This window comes from Uloborus diversus, chromosome 7 (genome assembly GCF_026930045.1).
Source record: "Uloborus diversus isolate 005 chromosome 7, Udiv.v.3.1, whole genome shotgun sequence".
Classification (NCBI taxonomy): Eukaryota; Metazoa; Arthropoda; class Arachnida; order Araneae; family Uloboridae; genus Uloborus; species Uloborus diversus.
This window is the reverse complement of record NC_072737.1, coordinates 134,593,120-134,612,678: the sequence shown is the minus strand read 5'-3', so window position 1 is coordinate 134,612,678 and position 19,559 is coordinate 134,593,120.

Genomic DNA, 19,559 nt, shown 5'->3' with positions numbered 1-19,559 from the left:
AATCTTGTTTACACAATGAAAGAAAATTTTGAGTTCAATGTTAAACCTTTATGCTTGCGAGTAATAGCAATTTCTTTGTTGCTCCACGATTTAAAATTTATCTACTTTCAGTTTCTGGCGTGTACTGACCCACAAGTAGTTCTCACGGATCTAGACACTAGTGATCCCTATCCGCAGATCTGAACTTTTAACGATCCAGCACATCACTAGTTATAAGTTTTTTTTTTTTTTTTTGAACTACAGAGCTGTACAATAGCGCATTATCTTTCATCTCTGATTTGTAAGTTAAACATTTTTTTATTCCAATAATTTTAAAATTATGTACTTTTTAAAATTTTGTTGTAGTCCCACTCTGAAAATGTTTGGCCCTATTCACTAAAATACAGTAAAAATTATGCTCTTTTTTATAAAATGACACTATTCTAAATTTTTTTTTAATTTGAAAATTTTGGGAAAGAGAATTTTTTTCCGAAAAGTATTTAAGTTACACATTCAACTGAAGTGCATGTCTTTCTTTTCAAAGTGAGTTATAATACAGCTCTGTAGCTCTCATAAAGATTGAATTATAAAATTTTACGCATTGCCAGCAAGTTAGAAAGAAGTGCTGTGCTTTTTAACAACTTTCAGAAATTAATTACTAATCATGTATGAAAGTTTTTTGAACATTATATACAGTAAAACCCCTCTAATACAGACACTAATGGGACAATTTTTTTGTCGGCAATAGAGAGATGTCCGCAGGACAGAGATTTAACAATGTTATTTTCTTTGAAATCGGAGAATAAAATATTGTTCACATCAGTGAGGTGGCCGTTTGGAGGGGTTTTACTGTTACATTTAAGATGTCAGAGAGTAGGGCTTCTGAAACTTTCATGAAATTTGAGACGGTCAGGTTGAGAATTTTATTTATTTATAGGTTTGATATATGATCCATTTGGGTGTCGAATAATATTAATTTGTACATATAAAATAAACAACAATGTTTCTGGGGCCAAGCTGCAAGATCTTTTACTTCACTCCCATCAGTAAATATAAATGAATACTAGGAATTAAAAATGATGTTGTGTTTGCCGAATGATGAGGTAAATTAGTTGGTAATCCCATAATGATGAATGAGCAAATGAGCTGGTAATATTGCTGACAGAAAGCAATGTTTCATTGCTGTGAGGTTAATCTGAACATTTTGGTCAGAAAAAAAGTTTGACAAACTTTGCATCTAAACTATTCAACACATTGTATAAGACTCCTGAAATACTTGTCTTTTGATGCATTCCAATATTTCTGCTTCTTTTTGTTGAACACTCAAAGCAGCAAATTCATCACTCAGCAGCCATCATAGACTTTGCACATAATAGCTGTAAGCTCAGGTACACATGTATACTTCCGTAGGACTCCCTTAAGCTACAGTAGGGTCTCATTTCACAATTTTCCATGGGGGGGGGGGGTCTAAAGATTTGTGTGCAATAGATTATATAGGAAGAAAACAAACTGCGTACACACAATAATGCCAAATTTGATTGTTTCTAAAATTCAGAGGGTTCCCTTACCACCCAATTGATGGATCTGGAATTCCTGTTCTTCACTATACATATCATCATTCCCATAATACACATCACAAAATTTTACACAGTTGCGGAACCAATAAATGCACATTTACATCAATGTTCATTGTTGTTTCTTCAATATGCACTTTATTTATATACCTTCGGCTGATTTCAAACAAATTTCTTTATTTAAGCTGTCATTTTATTATAAAAAGGAATATTAAAACATATTCTGTACAAACTGCAGTATAGTTGCAATGGAATTTTAGAGGCTCTGCCCCTGCTCGTTTGGCTCGCCAACCCCCGGTTGCCACCTGTAGGCGCTCAAAGCCACTTGCAGCAGGTGACTATTAATGATTTTAGGGGTGTCGAGACATCCCAGAATATCCTCAGGAATGGAAGCCCCTAAAGGTTTAGAGGGGCGTTAAAGAGTGGAAATGGCTTCCCCTATTTGTCCTGTGTCCAGTGGTACAGGTAGACACGGCCAATCCGGAGAAGATAGACACAGAAATAAATAGTTTAGACTAGGGGGCCCGACTCCCCTGCTCGCTTTGCACGCCAACCCATTTGCCATCCGCCTCAAAGATTTTATGCTTTTTAGGGTATCATGACATCCTTGGATATCCTCAAGACATAACTGGATATCTGGCCCCTCAAGGTTCAGAGGGGTGAGTCAGGGTGCAATAAATACAGAGATTAACAACCCGTATCCAAAGGTGGGGTGTGTTGGCTGGATTCGTAAGGTGTCAGACTCTTAACTCAGGGGGGCCCACCTGGAAGGGGTCATGGTACAGACTGCGCCAATAGAATTTCTAAGGGAAGGGGGGGGGGAAGAAAATTGAGAGGTATTTTTTGGGGGGTGCTTTTGCTCTTGGGGGAGGACCCCTGCTTACCCGAAGGGTCCAAGGTCCGATGCCAGCCGGTCAAAGATCTTCCATGTTTGTTAATGGTGACTGGGGCAAGTTAAATATGTCGCAGTCAAAGTCCTTCAAAGAATTAATACCTCTGGGAGTGCTAGACCAGAGATTACTCGTCTTCTGACCTGGATCAAAAAACAGTTGTCTTCAGGTCCCCATCCAACAGTTTAGAACAAAAATGGTAGGTACGGGGAATCCTAGAGTGTGATGTATTCAACAGTACTAGTATTGACTTGGCAGACATTTCCAGTTCAGAGGAGATGCGGTTAGGGACAGGCAGTCACAGAAATTAATATTATCGACTATTAGATAATCTGTTATGCAAATTGTTCTGAATGATGTTTTAATTTTCAAACTACAAATAGAAAGAAATTCACGAAAAAACATTTTAGCAATTATTTTTCTTTTCGTAATTGCATATGTAAAGCCTAATAAATACAAATTAAATTTCATTCATTGGATATTTAAAGAGAGATGGGTTTCTAAACTCCTTGGGCCTGGGCTCAGTTAGCCCCCGCTCCAGATCTACTTACCTGCAGCGCGGGGCGGCTCACTATACTAAATGGGCCCCCGGCTTTCAGTGGCTTAGAACTCCAGTAGCCAGTTAGGGGCTCTGCTAATTTTTTGCCAGGGGGGCCTAAAATTTATAGATCAGAGCCAGACAAGGGTGTCACCATCTCAACATGGAAGGGGAGGGCAGGCCCAGGAAAGTCCCAATGCAAAGTCGTTGTGACCTCCCAAAATTTTCCTTATTCGATAAATTTTTTTGCCGCTTCAGCAAAATTAGGAGTTTTATTAGGTAAAATTATCCTCATTCAGCGACAATATTTGTGGCATTCCATTCGGCAAATAATTGAAGACTTTTTTTCCTCCCAAAGATTAAAGTTCAGTGTCCTCCTGGGCAGGGCCATAATTTGGACAGTTTGGGGACTGGTCTTTTAGCCCCCCCCCCCCCCAAGATTTTGGAAGCAATGCAATTCTAAAATGATAGCAGTATTAACTCAACACCAGTAATTTTTCTTTTTTAATGTACTTGGAAGATGTATACACTTTCAAACTCATTGACAAATGCCCCCCCCCCCCCCCGGTGAATATGTTCATGGTGCCAGAAATGCCTGTTTTTTTATTTGAGAGTTGGCACAAAAGTACTTTGAGCCAAATTCTTAAAAAATATTATAGTGTTAAAGCTATTTTGATAATTTACAAAACAATTCAAAATAATGTTTCAAAGAATGATATTTCGCTACATTAGGAATATTTTGTAATTTCATTATCATATTGACAGATCAATGAAGAAATATTAAAAATGAATTTAATTAGAACCTTCCATTGCTTTGTTTTCTTTGCTAGTTGATATTTTAAATTTTAGGAATTTGTTACTGAATGCTCCAAAAAAAAAAAAAAAAAAATGGTAAAAACTCCAACAAAAATGCTTTTTTTTATTATCATTATGATTCTTAGGTCAAAAGGTTCTTCTTTTGTGCCCCTTTTCTTCTGATTTGGGTACCCGAGTGGTGTAAGTAATAACAAGAAATTTTTTTTCCATCTTTCTATGATTGAGAGCAGACGTCGAAAGGAGAATCAAAACAAAACAACTGAGGCTAGCCTCGTCTCCTGAGCGTTCTCATGTCAACGGTTCTAATTTTCCATTGGCTTACAGGGACAGGAAGAAAGGCGTGGTTTAATGCTTACCGTACGTTCGTTATCCCAGTGAATATTAACGAACTTCCGGTATTTTTGGGCAGAGACTACCGCAGTTACCGTACGTACGGTGAGTGCGTAAGTTGCTAGCGTCCGATACGATGTGCTCGTGCGATGACGTCACGATTAACGTATGCTATTTACGTATGGGCAGAGACTAGACCTCTAAGACTTGACGACAAGGATTCTTCCTGTACCTCTTGCGTGGAGCGCGGTTTAAAAAATGGCTTGAAGAATGTAGAATGAGTAATGTGTTAATGTATTTATTATGATGAGATTTTTACAAGAAAGTAAGTGAAACATTTTCTTGGATGTGACTATGGGGAAGCAGAGTCTCATTCAAATGAGCGGAATACGCGCATCAAATTTTTACTTTTCCCCCTTATTCACATAGATTTGTTGATCTGGACGTTTGAAAATTCTATGCAATCTGTGGTTGGACAGTACAACGGTCATGAAATTAAAAGCATGTATTAAGATTTATTATGGCTAGGGCTTAGGTTTTTTTCTAGATTATCATTCTGTGCATCTGTACTTTCTATCCGGACAAAATTTATATTTATTTATGCCATAATTAGACGTCTTTCAGATATCTAATATAATATGGGAATTGTTGTTAGACGTTAGCTTGCATAGGTGTGCATTAAATGAACGTTTCTCGTGTGTTTGAGATTTTTGCTCCCCCCCCCCCTTGATTAATCGAAACTATTAGGCTTCTTTTAATTTCCCGCCTAAGAGGTCTAGTCTCTGCCCATACGTAAATAGCATACGTTAATCATGACGTCATCGCTCGGATGCTTCGTAACGAACCCTAGCAACTTACGCACTTACCGTACGTACGGTAATTTTCGTAGTCTCTGCCCAAAAATACCGGAAGTCCGTTAATATTCACTGGGATAACGAACGTACGGTAAGCATTAAACCACGCCTTTTTTCCTGTCCCTGTAAACCAATGGAAAATTAGGATCGCTGGCATGAGAACGCTCAGGAGACGAGGCTAGCCTCAGTTGTTTTGTTTTGATTCTCCTTCGGACGTCTGCTCCCGATCACAGAAACATGGAAAAAATGTTCTTATTGTTACTTACACCACTCGGGTACCCAAATCAGAAAAAAGGGGACACAAAAGAAGAACCTTTTGACCTAAGAACCATAATGATAATAAAAAAGAGCATTTTTGTTGGAGTTTTTGGAGCATTAAGTAACAAGTTCCTAAAAATTAAAAGGCTGCGCCTATTGACACGGAAAGCCCGTGGCAGTAAGTAACCAAAATAAGCTATTGTCACGGGCGACGGAAGTGTGATGGTTACTATAATTGGCAATTCATCGTTTTTTTCTTTGCCAAGCACAGAATCTTGGGGAAAGGGAAAATCTTCGTTTTACGTAGGCAACGTTCCACGTTTTGCATTGTTGCTTGTACGTATTAATTCTAACTCGATGCGCGGGGGTCGTCTATATAATAAAATTGTGTTGTTATTTAGATTCTTAAATACATTTTATCCATTACTTTTCACATTTTTTTTCTCGCAATTGTTTTTTAAATTGTTTGAGGGTATTTTACAAATTATGATAGGGAGCTGGGTGTTCATTGACATTATTATTTTCGCTACATGTTTTTTACTTCTTATTTTCTATCTCGGAAAGTGTACGTTATAATAATAGAGACATTCCGAGTTATGCATTGCCGAATGACGCATAACATGCATTTTTTTTTTTTTTTTTAATCCGGTTTTACTTTGTAGTTAAATTGCAGTTCGTATACGATTTGAGGTGAGCAAGAGGATAAGAGGATTGCTTTTAAAGATTGAAATTCATGTTGCTGGGGCAGGGGCATGCACGGGAAGGAGGGGGGGGACGCCTATTGGCCTCAGTTCGAGCCTGAAGAGGGCCCGAGATTGTCAATATGAGGGGTGAAATTCTTTCTAGGAACGTAGGGGCAAACAGTATGGAGAAGAGCCCGTATAAGTCATTTGAAACGGGCCCCAAAATTTCTGTGCACGCCCCTGTGCAATGAATGTCAAAAGATTTTTATGCCGACAAATACATTTTGCACCATTGCACCTCCGTCTAGATTCATAAAATTAATGAATTTTTACAAAAATGGTCGCGTGTTTTTTTTTTTTTTTTTTTTTTCGATATAGTTTGCATTGAGTACTAAAACCTCCCAGAGAAATTTGAAATGACAGAACTGACTTTGCCAATTATTCGAGAGCAGGGAGTCTTGGAAACCAATATATGTAATTTTTAGAGTGGGACTAAGAAAATTTATGTTTCGGGGCATTAATTTAAACGGGACCCGCCGAGAGCCAAAGCAGGCCCCTTTGTCAGTTTGGTCGGCACCCGCCCCCCCCCCCCCAAGCAATATATAAAAAAAAATCGTGGTCATTCTAAAAAGTTAAGGTTTTAATTAGTTTCATTCACTATGTTGAAATGTTCTGAATGATATTTATGCTCTAACTTTATTTAAGAAATTGGCTGTGCCAGTACCTAGGGAGACAAAGTGGGATAGGGCCCCCCTCCTCTGAAGGGCGCCCATGCACAGAGCTATACTACCATGCTAAAACGCAAAAGTTGTATGTATCTGCAGCTCAGTTCAAAATGAGAAATTGCCGTTTAAAGTTCTGCGCTTCCATGTGCTTGATTTAAATCTAACTTTTTCTTTAAAAAAAAATATTTCCCATTGTCATATTACCGTAAAAACATTTTAGATAGGTGAAATATGTGACAAAGAATCACATGGTGACAGTAACTCAATTTTGATAAAAAGTGCTGATACGATTTTTGTGCTTAGCACTGCAGTATTTAAGGTAAAAATTATGGCATGTGTTTAATCGATGTTTTAAAATAATTACGTTATTGAACTGAGAGTGCATATGAGGCAGTGAGAAGCAAAGAAATAAAGTGGCAAAATCAAAACTGGAAAATGCCCATTTAAAAAATAGATCTCTGTGCAAATCTCAAAGTCACTCCAAGTTGAGTCTGTATTTACTATTAAAAGCTATATCATAAGTACGTTTTATATTGACGGTAAACTAGCAAAGTTTAACCCCATTTCATATTATTATCGTATACTATATCTCTTCTACTTTTTAAACGTTTGTGATATGAAGTTACCACTAAATTTAGCATGGTTGTGTTAATATGCAAGTATCGAAATATTTTATAGCATAAGAATAAGCCGAAATGGGCCGAAGTCCGATGCGGGGGGGGGGGGACAAAATGAATTTCATGCCCAGTGTCTTCAAAAATCTTTAGTCGGGCAATAGGGGGGGGGGCCTGAAATTCAAATGAGCTTCATGTCCAATATCAGAATGATCGGGCTCTGCCCCAGACATTTGTCATAATTTGAATCTATAGATTTCTGCAATCTGCCAACTTTACGAAACTGAAACGCGTTTTCGTAATTCTTAACCCCCATCCCCGTACTTTAAATCACATATATGTGAGGCAGTGAGAAGCAAAGTGATGTAAGGAGAATTTTTATCAACAAATAAAGATATTTTTTCCTTGTCTTCGCTTTTGCGAAAATATCAATGACATCATTGTACTCTCGATTCTGAGTGAAACCATTATTTATTTTTAATTAGCATGATAAATTAAGGAGATTTTGGGCCCCTCTGAAATCTAAGAGTAGGGGACCTGTGCCCCGCGGTAATCAGACTCTGGTTTGGGATGCCATTGAAAGTTTTTGGGGTCGTGTGACTTTGGCATCATGATATTGGTTTCGTTTTGGGTGTTCTCGCTCGGGGGGGGGGGGGGGACAACAAGGCGCCGAGAGCCAAAGCGGACCCCTTGTCAGTTAGATCACCGGACCCTGTCAAGGGGCTGACAGAGTTTCCCACTAGGCTGACATGGACTCGCGTCCTCCTTGTTTGAAGATGGGCAATCTTGCATATATGTTTAAACTAGTGCAGTAACGCACATTCTTTCTGGGATGTTTTTGAATTAATTTATGTATTACTTCATTAAATGAGAGTGCGTAGTGTAGTTTTTAGTGAGAGGGAAATGTTTTAGCCCCTTATAAATTTGCATCATATAATGTGAGAACAGTCGTGAATGTCTGAAAAACTTTGGACTCGTGACTGGAGGTTCGCGGATTCAATAGCTGCCGTTGCTGGTCAAAGACCTTCGTGTACGCAATAGTGACGAAGTGCGCGTTAAATTTACAGTGTTCAAAGTTCTCCTAGTTCTCGTTTCAAATCAATACCTCGTTCTGGGTGTGCTGGATCAGGTGCAGTGCGGCTCCTAGTCTTGAAGTCAAGAAACAGAGTCGTCTTCAGTGCTCCATATCTAACCTCTAAGCCACGTTATAGTATAATAGTTAGAAGGTACGGGGGGGGGGGCACGGAAGGGGCACTTTGGTGCATTGTAAGTAATTGTTTATAAACATTTATACAACGGCAATTTATCTTATCATTTTGCGACGAGTGCGTGTGTGTGCGTTTTTCTTTCTGCATTACTAGTAGCACAAGTGTATACAAGTATGTATCATCTTTTTGCAGATTAATTTTTCATCTTGAATTGACAGACAATCATTCAGGGCAGTTATTTCCAAGTTTTTCAGGAAGGTGGCAAAAAGTGCAAACCCAATACAAACTACAAGGGAAAAACAACAAAACACAATAACACAGGTGTTCTCAAACTGGATGCTATAGGAAGAGGTGCGGGGGGCAGCGAACTGTCCATGGTATTAATATATATGTATGGTAGGTGTGGCCAAATGCCACATGAATCAGTTCGATCCCCCCCCCCCCTCCTAATTGAGCGGAGAAAAAATTCGCCAGATCGTGATTCATTGTAATCAGAAGTCTCACTGATGATAAAGCGTTATTAACAAGCAGATTGCCACAGAATAATTTAGCGAAAGTTATTGGAGGATCAGTATGACAAAAAAAATAAATTAATAAAAAAAAGACTAAGAACGTTCATTTGAGATTGATGTCTTGAATTAAAATTATGTTTTTTGCAATCACAAATTTCAACAAGACCCAACTGGTAGGGTTTCTTGTTTTTACAAATGGAATAGAATGTAAATGGCCAAGAACTTTGCACCCGACTTTTTATGACTGCTGATTTTCTAGAATAAGTAATGTGGGGTATATCTATTTAAAAAAAACGGTGATTAGGAAATAGAAATTTCAGGGAAAGCAGAAAACTTTTCTTATTATCGATAATATATTTCTTAATTTTTCCAAAAATATTATCAATTTCTCAGCGCAAAAGGCCCCCTATGCTTGAATAACTTTTCTTTGTGTCATGGAATTTTTAAAGGTTTTTTTTTTTCAAATACATATTTATTTACTTTATGGTTCAGTCTATCCCCGTTTTACGCGGATTTATTTTACGCGGTTTAAGATTTGACACCTTTATTTTATTTTACGCGGATGAGTTTCGGTTTTACGCTGATGGGGCAATGCAAACAGATAAAATCCCCCCCCCCCTTTCAAAATTCAAACTCCTAAAGATTTCAGATTACATGTAAGCAATTTTGAATTTTGGCGTGCTAATAATCGAGCTTGGGCTACTGGAGACATTTTATATGCGATTGGTTCCAGAGCTCTTTCCAAAAGTAAAGTTATTAAACTCACACAGTTCAGAACTCACTGAAAGAAAAGCTTTTAGGAGTGACAAAGGAGGACAAGAGCAACGAGGATACCGACATCGATGACACAGAACCAAGAACGTTAACATTGAAAATTTTCAGTCATTCCTTTACAATAGAAATAATCTTTCTGATTTGTTACTGAAGGAAGATTCTATGGAAATAATCATGTTGCGTCAATGCTATGCAAAGAACTGCAGAGTAAAATTCTTGACTGCTAAAAGACTATCATAGCCAGCTCCTTTTCATTAGCACTAAATTAATTTGTGTTTTCTTTATACATGTTGTGCAAAGAAATTGATTAAGTACACATTAAACTTGTTATACAACATTAGTCATCACTAGAATGAAGTTTTTTTTTTTTTTTTTTTTTAAATCTACGGAACCTAACCCCTATTTTAACACTAATATTAAGTTTTAATTTACGCGGTTTTGATTTACGCAGCCTTTCCGAGGAACGTAACCCCCGCGTAAAACGAGGGTCTACAATATTTGATAAAATTATCTTCAATTGTTTACATGGGCCAGGGGGAGGGATAATTGTGCACAAGCCTGGGGTACATATGAACAGGAGATAAATAAATGAAATACAAGCAGGTCCAGATCTACGTACCCGCAGACCACGCGGTGAGGGAGGCCCATAGCCCAAGAAACTGAAGGAAAAAAAAATACAAAACACAAAATAAATTTTTAAAAACTTTACTCAAGTTTTAACATTAACAGTTTAAGAATACATTTTTGTAATGCTTTTAGTAAAAATGTGAGGAAAATTAAAACTCAACAAATATTACTAAAGCACATAAGCAGGAGGGGGGGGGGCTGTAAAGTTATGGGAGACTTGCTTTCGTGCTGATGTAACTTACAAATGAAATGAGTTTTCAAAAATCAGTATAAAACCCACACAGCTATCCAGAAACGTAAAACATGAGAGTTAAAAACTTTAAAACAATAATAATAATAAATAAATAAAACATGCAAACAAATGAATTCAAAATTGAGCCGTTAGGGGCCCTGCTGATTTTTTGCGGGAAGCAAACATCATATTTCAAGGAAAAAACTCCTTAATATCAAACCTTTACTATGTACCTAACAATTACATATTGAATGGTTTTTAACCTACCTATACTGTGTCAGTTTCAATTGCACCGCAATGGCGCTGTCAAATTTTAAAAGTCTCGTAGCCAAACCCAAATCTACGTACCCGAGAAACCCCACGTTGCGGGGGGGGGGGGGGGAGTCTCGCCTTTTAAGGGGCCCCAAGGCCAAGAAAGCAAAATAAATTTTGAACATCTGTACCAAAGTTTTAACAGTTGATAATATTTTTTCAGTGAAATATTTTGCCCTATGTTCACATGACCCCCTCCCCCCTCTTTCCCCTTCAAATTTATAAAAATTTTCAATATTGTAAAATAGGTTTGACAAACATGAAAAAGAAAATTTGGAGGCAGGGGCGGATACGTCGGATACGTGGGGAGGGCCGTGGGGGCCATGAACGCCCCCCCCTCCCACCTAAACCGTCGACAATATTACCATCCGTCGATTGTATGTGGTCATAATTTAATAACTGCATACGAAATGGATGGATGTAGAATATCATGCAAATGTAATATTACACAAATTACACATTACGTTCAAATTGTACTTTATGAATAAAGTGCAAGTATATTTCATAATCTTTTGGATTTATTAATCATTTTTTCAAGTAAATATTTTAAAAAATTGGTTCCTTTTATTGCTTCTGTGCTTCTGATATTAATTAAGAAAGTTTGTACCATGCTAAGCTCCTTATTCCTCCCCTATTTGATACTTTCAGAAATTTTTCGTACTTACAGCTGCATACTTTTCAGCACCCCCCCCCCCCCCCCCCCACCCTTACATTCTAGTCTGTTTCCGTCCTTGTTTGCGGGAACGTATCCTTTTTCGAGGTAAATGTGAAATTTGACAAATTTTTGTTTGAACAAAAAAAGCTCAGATTAAATTACTTACAGTCAAGTGCCCATACTTGGGACAGTACCCCAACTTGACACTTGGGACATTTTGCCGAAATTAGTTTAGTGGGCTGGTACACCTGCCAGTATTTCATCAGTATGAAATAAATGGTGTTACAGAATAAATGAATAGTTATCTTTTGAGGCTATGAGACCTAAACTTTGATGTTTTAGCTTTATGGGTTAGTTTAACGATTTTGAAAATTTAAAAAACATGCGATTTTTAAGAATGGAAATAACTTTGGTTACCTACGCTAACTTAACAGCATTAGTTTTAATTTGTTTCACATTTCATCTCGGCTGATGTACCTGTGTCTTATTTGGGTAAATTCATTTCCACTTAACTAATTCGGTTTAACTAATTTATTCATAAATTTAAGAAATTGCAAATACGCTCCAAACTTGGGACACTGTTCCAGGTACTAAGGCATAAAGTGTCTATAAGAAATAGGGTAACATCCCCAGTAATTGGCACGGCACCAGTAATTGGCACTTCCTACAAAAATGTCCTAAAAAAAGACTCGTATCCAATTTTTTTAAAAAAGAAAGCTATATACCAACTGAATGTACATTAATTTTAAAGATTATAACTTCAATTCATGTTACTAAATTTTAACCCTATTTGGAATTTTAAAATAATGATGGGTGCCACTTACTGGTGCTTTAATTTTGCTCGTCCCCAGTAATTGGCATGTGTGCCAAGTACTGTGGAAATAGCGTCACTTCCGCGATAAAGCTGAGTGAGGTGTCATTATCTTCAGTTTTTTGCGTAGATTACGAATATGATAAAGCGGAAATTGAAATCGGTAGCTTTTGTACAGTAATTGTCAAAAAAAAGCATCAAAATCACCAATTTTTGAAGTTGCGGCTTTTTGTCAATTGGAGTGACTTTCACCAGAAAAAAATCCAAATGAAAGTTAGTCAGTAATTAATTTTATACTGGGGGCTCCGTCCTCTGCTCGATTCGCTCGCTAACCCCCGTTCGCCACCTACGGTATCTCAATGCCGCCTGCAGCTGGTGGTTTTTCAAGAGAAAGAAAACCGACTTGTTACATTTAATAAATAAAAAAGAGGAAAACTTATGCAAAAAAGTATGCTATATGAGTTTTTAACTATACTTGGGGCAAACCTAACTTGGTAGCATTCGTAAAATCAAAACTGTAAACCGAAGGATGAAACAGCATTAATTTCAATATCTTTTCCATGGAACATTCCAAATTTATGCTTTTATTTCTCTAAAATACTTTTCCAACGTGAAGAAGAGTGATTTAGCATTAATTTATATAAAACTAGTGGTACCCGCACGGCTTTGCCCATAATAGAAAAATTAAAAGGTCTTTTGGTTCGCCTGTGTGGCGAATTTTCTCTCCAATTGTCTTGTACCCATGTTACGGTTCCAAGTTATGATAATTTCGTATCTCGCCAATTGGCTTGTGCCCATGTTACGGTTCCATTTTATGATAATTTCGTAATTTACTCGTCCATCTTATGATAATTTTGTTCTTAAAATTGGAATAGGAAAAGAACTACATCGAATTTTCAAAAAATCGCTTCGAGGTGCACACCCCCATGCTACAAACTAATTTTGTGCCAAATTTCATGAAAATCGGTCGAACGGTCTAGGCGCTCTGCGCGTCACAGAGATACTGACAGATAGACAGAAATCCGGACAGAGAGAGATCCGGACAGAGGGAGATCCAGACAGAGAAACTTCCAGGTTTATTATTAGTAAAGATAAAGAAGAAGAAAGATAAACACATTCTTCCTCATATTATCAAATTTATTTGAAAAATGGGCTTAAAATTGGAATAGAAAAAGTACAAAATCGAATTTTCGAAAAATCGCTTCGAGGTGCACACCCTCATGCTACAAACTAACTTTGTGCCAAATTTCATGAAAATCGGCCGAACGGTCTAGGCGCTATGCGCGTCACAGTGATCCTGACAGAGAGAGATCCTGAGAGACAGAGATCCTGAGAGACAGAGATCCAGACAGAGAGAGACTTTCTGCTTTATTATTAGTAAAGATTACTTACTTTACATTATCATTACTCATGTTTCTTATGATGATAAAATTTGTATGTAATTTAAAAGTAAAAAATAAAGTGATTTTCCAGTTCTATTAACATATGCCAATTATTGGATCACAAGGTGTCATACACTGGAGTGTCAGGTGCCAATTACTGGGGATTTTGGAAACTTTTTACATACATATTTTTATAAAAGTATCGATTCAAGACATTTTTGATTTTAGTGAACCAAATAGATGCACAGATGTGCACTCTTTGAGACAAAAATATTTGCAAGAGAGCATTTTTTTTCTAAGTACTTAAAACAGAGGTAAGTTTAAGGACAAACTCTTAAAGTGCCAATTATTGGAGTCTTTATCCTATTGTGGAAATAAAGTATATATAATTGCATTAAAAAAAAGCATAGATACAAAAATTTTAAAAACGAAGATTTTTCTGATGACGATAAATGGGTCATACAGTAGCAGGACAAAAAAGTGTCATTGTAAAAAAAAAAAAAAAAATTGGAATTAATTGGTGAGATAAAAGACGTTTTTCCAAAATATTATATATGTTAGTTGTACTAATGAAAATGAGTCTCAAAGTATTGGTTAGACTAATTTATTTGTTGTGAACTTTACGTGTTATGAAGTAATGAAAATGAATATGAAAAGATGTGAAATGAGGAACATGGAGAGCTAAAAATCAGCTGCATTAAGTATTACTTGGGTTCACAATTGCTTTTATGCTTCCAGATATAGAGGAAAACGTTTATTCAGAAGCATTAAGATGACTAGAGAGGCATGCAATATTTTCAGGGGCAAGTATATATTCTAAAATCTTTGAGCGTCTACAAGATTTTATTATTTCTATCTAATTATTTTTTTTATTATTGAGTTGTAAAAATAATTTCCGAAAAGTGATAGTTGGTGTCCCAAACGATTATCTTTTGCTGCATTACATTAAAGAAAGATCAAAATATTAAGTGTCCCAAGTTAGGAAGTGGGTTCCCTAACTTGGGGGGAATGAACATTTTTTTGCTGTATTTTTAAAGGGACATATCAACAAATCAATGCCTTGTCCTTAGGGGAAGTACTAAGGCACATTCTAAAAAAAATAATACTTCGTTCAAATGGAAAACAAATGATTAATGTGATACTAAAGGTAAAAATTTCAAAACTGTCCCAAGTATGGGCAATTGACTGTATGCCTTCATTTTGTCAAAACTAGTTTGTTTATTTTGAAAGAGGTGATTTTTCATAAATTTACCATGTATTTGCATTATTTTTACAATAATAAAGCACATTTCGGGGAACCGAACCGGTACAGTATATATAGAATACAGCTTATGTTCAGATCTTTAAATTATTAGTTGAAAATACAATGTAATAAAATTTGGAAGTATGAAGTATGTGTTAAGCTTGCAAAAAAATCTTTCTTAAGCCGTTCTCTGTTTTACAATTTACACCTATTTCATTTCTTGTCTCTTGAGAACGTTCCCACGTGTCTGCCGAAAGACGGGGGTGTCGGCAACTCTAGGACAATAGCTTTCTTCTGAAACTCTCCACACGTGTGGATGATCTCCCCCTACCCCTGCATTCTTTGCGTTTGTGGTATAAAACGAATAAAAGAGTTGTTATCGCGGGGTCACTCAAGGTCACTGCCCTAGTCTTAGATGTTGAAGAATGAGATAGATGACTTCCATGTGCCGTGATGGCTGAATTAGAATAATTTTTGAGAGTTTTTTTTTTTTTTTTCTAAATTTTGGTCCTTATTTTCTGCTTTTTTAACATTTGAATTGATAAGCAACAAGATGCTGTTGAAATTTGAATTTTTAGTGAAAATGAAAAATAAAATTCAAATCAAGGACCTTCGATTTTTTTCTTTTTTTTTCTAAAAAAGGAAAGAGCGCGGTTTTATTTTAAAACAAAAAAGTATTAGTTTTTCGTATGGAGTATGGAGTCGTTTTTTCAGTGGTTTCAAGACGAACTTAAATGTAATTTGGTGAAATCAAACCAATTTATACAAAAATGTTTGATTAAAGGATTGAATAAAGGGGAAATTATGAAAACAAGGTTTTCTTTAAAACGCTTAACATATATAATTTAAAAAATGCAGTAAAAAGTTACGGTAGTACACTTGCGCAGCCAGAATTTACCTTCGGGGAAGGTCATATCAAGTCTTTACACAAAGTACTAGGATTGAGATTTGAGAATATGTCTGAAAATTTTTAGTTCTGCATGGTCACAGAACCCATTCTATCTTAACCCCTTCTTTACCCTAAAATGAATGTGACTCTACGACTTCTATTCCGACTCAGCATAATACATTATTACATATCAAAAATATAATAACCAAACAAATCAATTAATTCATAATGTTAATTGCATTACCTAATCTTCTTAACAATTAAGAGCGGCTCGTTGTCGTAAGGGGGGGGGGGTAAGAGGAGCAGACTCAGACTTTCAAAAGAAAAGGGGCAATGCCACTTGCAACAGATACTGAAATAGGAAAAAAAATGTTTAAACTTTTCCACAGGTCAGAAAAAATATCCTTCAAATTAGGGTTAGAAATGAGAATTTAAATTTAGGCGTCATGTTGGATGCCTAAGTGGACGCTGTTTTCAATGAGTCAATTACATATCACATTCAAACATTAAATTTGTTATTAAACACGCTGCCGATAAGACATTTGTAAAATAATCAAATGGAAATGATTTTCAAAGACAAAGTTGATTTGCATTTGAAAATTACTTTTACAAATTCATCAATTGAGTCAATCACGGGTCTTTTTATTTTAATCACAATAAGACAAGAAATAAAAGCTTCAACGTGATCCAAAATGCTCTGCCTTGGTACCTATAGTTAGAAATCTAGGCATCAAATCAAAGTTTTTGATCTAAAAATGAGACTAACAACCGCTTATTTCAAAAACTGCTTCAAATTGATTTCATCAACGAACTTTAAGAAATTGATCAGACATACATTTCCTTAAGATAAAAATGTGTAATTTACAAAATATCTTTAAAGCTAGGGCACAGAATGCAGTTTAAATTTCCACTATAGGTACCGTTTTAAAAGAGTTTGCACCAACCAATAATAATAATTAAATAAATAAATAAATAAATAAATAAATAAATGCAATAATAATAAATAAATAAATAAAGTCCAGCTATAATTTTATTCATAACTCTAATGTAAATTTTTATTCTCCCCTATATGTCTACTCTCTCTTTCATTTAGTTTAAGTGACCCTTTCCTGATTATTAACGTTTCTAAAGTAGAAATTGGTCACCAAATTTTTATTTTAAAAAATGGAATTTTAAGGAAATATGAACTAACAAAATTCTCACCACCATGTCTTTTTTCAGAAAGAGCTGAACTCATTCACTTATACCAAAGTTTAACTTTTTTTTCCCTTATATAAGAATTTTTATTTATAGAGACCCATCAAAAATGCAAACAAGAATGATAGAAAAATATCAAAATGTATTTTTCAAACAAAATATTTATAAACAATATAACGTGCAGCCATACGTGGCTCATACGGGGGAGAAAGGGGCGACTGCCCCGTTACTTTTTTCAACAACAAAGGGCCCTTGCTCCTCCACTTTTAAATTAAAAATTATGGATCGATCAATTAATGCTAGTATTGGTGAATTCACGCGTTGAAATAAAAAATTGCCTTATAAGTGCGCGTCAGTGGCGCAAAGCGGAAAGGGGGGGGGGGTGTTTTACACGCATGCATTGTTTTGAGTTTTGATCAAAAAAAGAAAAAAAGAAATTCTGGCTGCGCTAGTGGTGTGCGTTTTATATTTTTCTCACGGTTATTATTTTCATAAAAATTGCCAACTTGGCCCAATGGAACTTTGAGTTGGGAGGAGGAAGTCTACTGTGGCCATCTGCTTCGATTTTTGAGAGATCAATTTAGTGAATAATTGCGTTGAAAACTGGCCGTCTATGCATCCAGCATTTGTTTGAATTTAACACCTTGAGTTCAAATTATGTTTTTTCGCAATCACGAATTGCGATAGCACCCTACTCGTTGAGTTTCTTTTTTTCTACAAATAGAATGAAACGGAAAAAAAAACATTGCACCCTTCTTCTTATGATTGGTGATTTTCTACAATAGGGCATACGAGGCATATCCCATAAAAAAAAGAAATAGTGATTAGGATGCGGGGGGAAAAAGATAGAGATTTTTGTGGCCGATATCGACGAATACACTTATCATAAAGATCATTTTACAGGGTATACCATGTGTATTTTATATTTCTTATCAATCATAAATGATGGGAATAAGTCATTTGGAAATTTTATATTTAGATGAAAATTTAACTGTTTAAAGTTCATCTAGGTGCTTTTCTCTAAAACGAAAAAAACGTAATTTTACACAAAGAATCCTTTTTTTAATGTAAAGTCTGCTTGAGTTAAGCCCCCAAAAAAAATATGAATAAAATCAAACCGCGGGTGTGATTTGAAACTCTAACAACGGAAATTGTGCTCCCTAAATAAATAATAAAAACAATCGGTTTCAAGGTAATCTGAAAAATCAGAGCAACATCAACTTTGGTCAAGTCAGGATAATAAGCAATTTCTGATTTTTCAAAACAGTTGTGATTTTTTTCTCTCTCTCTTTTTTTTTGATGTTTTGTTTTAATGGGTCTCAAAAAAAAAAAAAAAAACCTAGGGGACACGACCCTGAAATCTCGAGACAAATATCAACAGTAGACTTCCTTCTTTCAATTCAAAGCTCCAATTTAATCTTCATCAAAAAACGTGACAAACATTTAAAGTACTCTTATTAAGTCAATTCTTCTTTCTTTAAACACGTGAATCGATCAGCACCAGCATTTTCCAGTCGATCTATAATTTTGAAGTTAGAAAAACGGTAGGGGCAGTGCCCCTTTGTTTTTGAAAAGGAGGGGCAGTTGCCCCCACGAGCCGCCTATGATTCCATCCCATCCGTTCTCAACATGCGCTCAAAAGTATCGGACGCACAAAAGCTATTTCGTTGCGAAGATCATTCATGAGCTTTTTAAATTGCGTCTTACAAATAAAGGAAATACATTCCCTTATATCGCCATTTTTTATATATTTTCTCTCATCCTATTATGGAATGAAAAAAAAAAACCATTCTAATGTAACGGGGGATTTTCAGACATCGATATGACATGGATTTATGAGGCATTTCTATGAATCTCCTCGGTAATACATTTTTGAACAAAAATAATGTCTAATGATTGCAGAAAAAATGAAAACAAGCAACTACCAAAGTTCACTATAACTACAAATAGCGGCAGTAAAAAACGCGAAACAAAAGTTTAAATAAAGATATATCGAAATAAATCTTGTAACAAAAATTGCTTTTATGATAGAACCAGAAGCAAATAAAGCGGTTTAATTTTCGTGATACAAAACATAATTTTCCACTATTTAACCAGTATTAAAATTAATTTAGGATCAAAATAAAACGTTATAAGTGTAGTTTACTTTTGTTTTGAATAAGATTTTACTAGGAAATGCGAAATACAAGAGACAGGAAAAGATCTTTTAACAATTAAAAAAAAAAATTGATCTGTTAAAAAACCATATTCTGTTACAGCATTGTTAAATTACACTTAATCAATGGCGTAGCAAACTTGGATGTCAACCGGGGTGGTAATCTGGGCTATCACCCCTCACCCCTCCCCATCACCGAAGGCGAAAAAAAAACCTTATTCAATGTTCGATGAAAGAAACGAAGTTCATACAATATTCATAAACAAAACGAAATTGTGTCCCCCCCCCCCCCGAGAGGGAT